Here is a 7,751-nt window from a genome sequence, read left to right on the forward strand (position 1 = left end):
TCATTTCCATAATTTTTTTAAAAAAAATGTTCAATTGTAGTAGATGTTTTTAAGTTAATGAGGTGGACAATTTTACAAAATAACGGGTGATAATTATCACTAGATTATCATATCATGTTAAAATTTTAATAAATTTTAAAAAAATTATAACAAATATATACAAATATCAAATATAAATGGTGAGTATACCGTTTAGGTAAGTTACCGAGTAACCTAGCTAAAAAGTAAGCAACAGTCATGGTAAAATTATAAAATAAAACGATAGAATAGTATTTAGGAAATCAAATATTGGTTCCCTCCTAAACTGGTATGCGCTATCTTGACTTTGTGGCAACAAAATAAAGAAAATAGAGGAGCTAGTTTGCATTTTGAAAGGATTTAAATTAGGGCAGTCGTGGCTCCACTCAGCGTCTTATCTGACAATTAAACTCTACTGCTGTCTTTCATTATTCTGTGGTGTTGGACTTTGTACAAGTCATCATCTCCCAATTACCAATTTTGCTTGGTATGTAATTACCCAACTCAATATTTATTTATTTGGTTTTAATTCAAGTACACAATATCACGACTGAACCCCAACATTTGTATGCTAAAACGAAAAATCAGCAGATTTGTTTTAGTTTTTACCCATCAATGTTGGTATCATTTGTAGCGGTTTCAATAAAAATGATGAATTCGACTTGAATTCCGAAATTCTAAAATCTATATTTGTTATACAATTTAAAACTTACAATTGTTCATACTTTATAAATTAAAACTTGTTACAAATTTGTTAAATAGATCGTCATTATTACCATCATCGTCCATATCCAGTATATACCGCTTAAAACAGGATATCAGATGGGTGAAATATAAGTAGAATATGTCTCTACTCGAAATAGCAGGGTTCCGAATAGCAGGGAGGTAATTTCTGTGACCGACCTAGTACAATACATACATATATATATATATATATATGATAACACTCCATGTATTACACTCTTATATACAAAATCGTGAAAAACTATTATTTTAAAAATATATAATTTATTTATTTTTCATCATATATAGTTATAAATTTAAAAATAAAAGTTACACAATTTTTTATTTTAAAAATCATTAAAATTATTGAAAAAATTTAAATTGGTTCCATAGCAGAATCACAGTGAAATCACACTTATTAAAAATTATTGCACTGTAGAATCAAATTTAAAATCAAATAATTTTATCAAATTTTAATTGTTAAATTTTTTATTATATTTATTATTCTAGATTAGTATCAAATTTTATATTTCTTGAAATAAAATTTTATAATTTTTTGATGAGATTCTATAATAAAAACAATGATTATTCACGGTACTCCATTTAAGATGGTTATACATGAAGTAAACGCCTATATATATATATGGACCCCTATCTACAGCCATGGGTGGATAGTATTTATATCAACCAACAGATCTGAGCCGTTAATCTAAAAAAAGTAATGGTTGAAGAAGCTACAGCCATTGCGGGGCCGCAATAATACATTGCGGGAGTGGTACAGTACTTTTCTTTCTTTTCTTCCCTTTCTTTATGTTTATTCATTTATCTCAAAATATTTATATTATGATTATAAATAAATAATATTATTTATTTTTAAGATTTTCAATTAAAATATTATATATCAAATAATATTTAATATCTCAATCATTATTAAACATAAATTAATATTTAATCATGAGAATTTATTAAACAATTAAAATAAAAACAAATTATAAATTATTGATATTAAACAAATTAAATTATATGAAAATAATAATATCAAATATCACAAAAATAATATTAATAATTAAAATATTTAATATTTAATAATATGAAAGCTCAAATTCAAACATAATATTAAAATCATAATAATATATTATAAAAGCTTAAAAATTCATCATAAAGGGCAAAATTCATCATAATATTTTAATGATCTGAGTTTAAAAATTCTGATTAAAGATTGTATATTAAAAAGCACTATAAAATATTTTTATAATATTATTAAATATTATATTTAATATTTAATATTTAATATTTTAAAAGTATTGAAATATTAAAATGAAAATAATATATTCAAATATTTAATAATAAATATTAAATTAATAAATGAAAATATTTTGATATTTACTTATTTTAATTATTCAATATTTTTAATAATAAATGAAAATATTTGAATATTTGAAAATATTAATAATATTAAATATTATATCGAATAACAAATATCAACGACCGCAATGTTTCATTGCGCAATCCGCAATGATTCATTGCGGTAGTCGTTCTCCTTTACACACAGACACGCGGAAACTACCATTATACGCGACCCAACCCAGAAACAAACACAAAACACAGGCGATCGAAAGCATTTTCAGCGAAATCAAACAGCTCGTGTTATCTTCTTTAATCAAGCAGCTGTGTTCTTCCGCTTATACACACGCCTAATCGAGGTTCCATAATTCAAATCGGGTAATCCCGTTCAGCTATCACGAAATCAAGCTTTAATTAGGAATCGACCTACATTTTGGAGTCGAGTTTTAAGCTTTAATCGGCATTTTGTAGCCTCAATCAATCCATCTAAACAAGTTTGATTACTTTGTAGCCTCAATCAATCAATTTTGTAGCGAATTTGATATTATTTTGCGGTCTTTGATGTGCATTTTGATTACTGTGTAAATTAAGTAGCGTGATTGAGCTTGAAATCGTAATTTACATTTCGGTAGTTAATTAACTTGTTGAGGTAGTTAATTAAGTTGTTTCAGAAAAATATTCTGAAGCTCTGAGTAATGGAATGCCTTGGATTTGGATTGGATTAGCGAATTCGATATATTATTTTGCGGTGTTTGATGTACATTTTGATTACTCTGTAAGTTTAGTAGCGCGATTGAGGTTGCATAGTTAACACTAGTGGAAGTATATGTGATTTGAAGTGATTTGAGAATCACTCAGGATTGGGATGTGGTTAATGAAAGTTGGAAACCACGGGAAGAGTGGAAATTCCTTAAATTAATCGAGAAAATTAAAGAAGAGAGACCGCTTATGGTGTCCGTTAAGCAGATTTGGTATGATGTGCGCACCAAAAATAATTTTCGTTATTTAAAAGACTGGACTTCTCCGCGTGATGATGTTTGGATGGAGATGGTGAGTGAGGTTGTTGCTGACAATTTTAAGTTATCTGTGGAAGAGTATTTATGGAAGTTGAAAATTGAAATTAGAACAAATGGAAGTAAAAGAGAAGTATGCAACTTAAATCTTGAATCTTCTTCCTCAAAAAGAAAAAAATGTAAGAAAATTTAAGCAATTGAATCGAGAGATAATTCAAATTATACAATTCTAACACCCATTTATAAGGATGCAGAAGGGAATTTATTTTGTTCTCCTAGTAAGACATTGTGCACTCCAGCGAAGGCTCGAGGGACATTCAAATCACAAAGACCAACATATGCTAGGCAACACACACATTGTGTGTTTATAATTTGTTTTTAGGAAAATGCTAGTTTTGTGGCTTTTGATGTACATTTTTATTTATAAGTAAATTTAATTGTGCGATTGAGCTTGAATAGTTAATAGAGAAGGACTATGTGTGACACATATCTGACATTGCTCGAGGTGATTGGAATTAGGGATTTACTTAGGAACTAAAATGTTGTACGTCTGTTATTCAAAAGATGTTGATGCTCTCCGCATTTGTTTATTTAGTAAATGAACAATGGAAGACGATGTATAGTGGCAGGCAGAATGAGTAGGAGAGACAAGTCTTGTATGCGTATTAATACTGAGTGCCTACATCTGCACAATTTCTGTAATTAGTATGTAAAAATCATTTAGAAGCTGTCTTATGTATTTAACTACATAAATCTTAATAAATACTGAATTATACTAGTCTGAATTATACTGAATTATAAATATCGAGTCGAGCCGGAATGTAAGGCTGCTGTTAAGGCATTGGATCGCTTGCGAGATTAATTTTTCGTAATGTCGGTAATTTTATGTACTAGCTCTTTTAAGTTAGATATGCAAGCAAGAATAATTGTTCCGCACTTTTAAAATTTTGCAGAGCAATATACCTAATGAATACGTGTTTTCCCCTTGTGTAAATTTAATTTGAATTTGTTATATTTTATATGTAATATTTTGATTTATTGAGTGAATAATTCGAATAAAAATGGAAAATATACAATAGTTTTTGTTAATTTTATGTGAATTTACGTGCAAAGTAGTACACTTAAAAATTTAGAAAACATGTGTTGTAATCATTTGATTATGTTGAGATGATATTTTCACGCATTTGTTTATTTTCTTTTTCTTTACATTATTTTAAACCAAAAAGCACATCAGTACAACTCCAAACAAACAGTAATTATCTATCCCGTGTCAGGTACTATGGACATAGAGTGTGGACCTCTTGATCGATCATTGCTGACTATGCAGGACCGCCATATTAGCAGTCTGATCTGGGAGGGCGGGGATAGGTTTACCGTAGATGTTAGACAGCTGATAGCGAGGTTGGGTGAGTGGCATATACTTCCAGATCAGCAGGCTCTGTTGGATGCATATGGTTTTGGGGCGTTGGGCAACCCCCGGGTGGTTTGGCACAATGACATCAGACTCATTACGGCCTTGATTGAGAGGTGGAGGCCAGAGACTAACACATTCCATCTGCCTTGTGGGGAGATGACTATTACTTTGGAGGATGTTTATATGATTCTGGGATTACCGGTTATTGGCCGTCCTCTCACCCACGGCGAGCTTGAGCACCCGAAGGCGTGGTTCATGAAAAACTGAGAGGATCCGTCTATGTCAGAGCAGGAGCGCAGGGAGTTCTATAAGGATGGGCTGCATTTTAACCAGTTGAGGAGCCGTACGGGACGAGAGCTGATACCAGAGATATGGATGATGCTCAGATTGAGGTGCAGTGCAGATTGCATACACGGGCTTATATGTTATTTATTATTGGAGACGTGCTTTTCCCTACATCTTCGCGGGACGTGGTGCATCCCCGGTATATGCAGCTGCTGATGGAGGAGTCGGAGATTCGTGATTATGCATGGGGTGCAGCTGTTTTGGCACACTTGTACAGATGACTGACTTTGTCGGCTGATAGGTCTGTTCGCACCTTTAACGGGTGTAGTCTGCTATTGATGTTATGGGCTTACGAGAGATTGGCACCCGGGAGGCCGGAGATTGTGCCTCAGCAGGAGATTCGGTGGCCGAGGGCGTGCGCGTGGGCCGAGCCAGTGAAGGTTAGTAGAGTAAACCCCCACTGCCATACACGTAACTACCGGGGTGATTTGGACAGTTTACAGCTACACTGGGTGACATGGCAGCCGTATGCCAGACTTTACAAGAGAGAGGCTGATCCTGATGATGTTGATGCTACTCATTTCCCGGTGTGCCGTCATATGGCTCTTGGTCGTATCCCGCTGGTGGCATTTGAGATCATTGAGTACCAGTATTCTGATAGGGTACTGAGACAGTTTGAGATGTGCCAGCATATACAGGACGATCTGTTTGAACACGTTGTTCTGAGGTTGGAGAGACAGTCTTCTTTTCAGCGGCCTCACCGTCTTGCTATACATCAGCAGTATGTTGCCGAGTGGGAGAGTTATGTGGCTGCGGGCGGGCCGGAGATTGTTGATGGCGGGTTTATATCTCTCGCCGAGTATATGCAGTGGTATAGACGGGTAAGTAAGATGAGGATCGCTCGTTGTGTACCCCCTGAGGGCGATATCATACAGCCCCGTGACTGGTACCCTCAGCAGATGATGGGTGATGCGGTATGGTATTCTTTACTTGTTTCCAATTGCAGTCTTTACCTGTTTTCCTATAACTACTTGTAAAATAGATTAAAAATGAAAATAAGGACTTATTTTGGTTAATTTCCCGTGAATTATCATTAATTCCCTATAACTACTTGTAAATGGATTAAAAATGAAAATAAGGACTTATTTAGGTTAATTTCCCGTGAATTATCATTAATTCCCTATAACTACTTGTAAATGGATTAAAAATGAAAATAAGGACTTATTTAGGTTAATTTCCCGTGAATTATCATTAATTCCCTATAACTACTTGTAAATGGATTAAAAATGAAAATAAGGACTTATTTAGGTTAATTTCCCGTGAATTATCATTAATTCCCTATAACTACTTGTAAATGGATTAAAAATGAAAATAAGGACTTATTTAGGTTAATTTTCGGTGAATTATCATTAATTCCCTATAACTACTTGTAAATGAATTAAAAATGAAAATATTCATTTATTTAGGTTAATTTCCCGTGAATTATCATCAATTACCTATAACTACTTGTAAATGGATTAAAAATGAAAATAAGGACTTATTTAGGTTAATTTCCCCTGAATTATAATTAATTGCCTATAACTACTTGTAAAATGGATTAAAAATGAAAGTAGGGACTTATTTTGGTTAATTTCCTGTGAATTATCATCAATTCCCTATAAGTACTTGTAAATGGATTAGAAATAAAAATAAGGACTTATTTAGGTTAATTTCCGTAAATTAACATTAATTCCCTATAACTACTTGTAAAATGGATAAAAAATGAAACTAAGGACTTATTTACAGTTTTTACTTGTTTATTTATTTGTAGTTAGAGAGTGCTATGAAGATGACATACATGATCCACATGCGCGGCCCTCCTAGCTGGTTCTATGATGTCATTCCTGATTTTCTCGCACATTATGATCGGGTAATGACTGAGTGGAAGGGTCTTGGATACAGTAGGCCCGCTTTCATCAGACCAAAAGATATTCAGCAGCCTCCTGTTGAGCGTCAGCCTCCTGCTGGAGATGCACGTGAGGTAGACATTCATGATACAGCTCCTAGTAACTCGCAACAGACAACACCCCCTATCTCTCAGAAGCGTCCTCGTGAGGTACTAATAACTATCATTCACGAACTTGTGATCTTTTAAATTTCGTCTATTGAATATGTAAATGACATGTGTGTCTTTAATTTACATTAATGGCAGGATGAGATTGGCGGTCCTGAGGAGGATACCGCAATATTTGTCCCCCCTAAACGTCCACGTGAGGTATAAATTTCTAACAAGAGCTTTCATTTCATGCATCGTAGAACTTCAATTAATATGTCTGTGTCGGCTGTAATTGCAGGAGGTTCAGTCTACTGGTGATGTTCCAGCCACCCATGCTCCTACACACATGTATCTATTCCCCTCAGGTACAGATATTTTATAAATATTGTCCTCCTGTGCACTTACACATTTTCAGCTTCCTGTGTTGAATAATGTTTATGTATTGGCTTGTAATTGCAGGTTGAGGTTCAGTCTACTGGTGATGTTCCACCCGTCACTACTCCTACGCCTGTATCAATTGCCTCTCAGGTACAAATCTTTGACAAATATTGTCCTCCTATGCACTTACACATTTTTAGCTTCGTGTATTGAATATGTTTATGTATCGTCTTCTAATTGCAGATTGAGGTTCAGTCTCCTGCTGACGTTCCAGCCACCACTGCTCCGACAGCTGTATCCATTCCCCCTCAGGTACAAATCTTTAACAAATATTGTCATTCGATGCACTTACACATTTGTAGCTTCGTGTGTTGAATATGTTTATGTATCGACTTCTAATTGCAGGTTGAGGTTCAGTCTGTTGATGTTGTTCCAGCCACCCCTGCTCCCACAGGTTTATCCATTCCCCTCAGGTATAAATCTTTAACAAATATTGTCATTCTATGCACCTAGGCATTTTTAGCTTCGTGTGATGAATATT

This window comes from Apium graveolens, chromosome 4 (genome assembly GCF_009905375.1).
Source record: "Apium graveolens cultivar Ventura chromosome 4, ASM990537v1, whole genome shotgun sequence".
In the NCBI taxonomy this organism is placed as follows: domain Eukaryota; kingdom Viridiplantae; phylum Streptophyta; class Magnoliopsida; order Apiales; family Apiaceae; genus Apium; species Apium graveolens.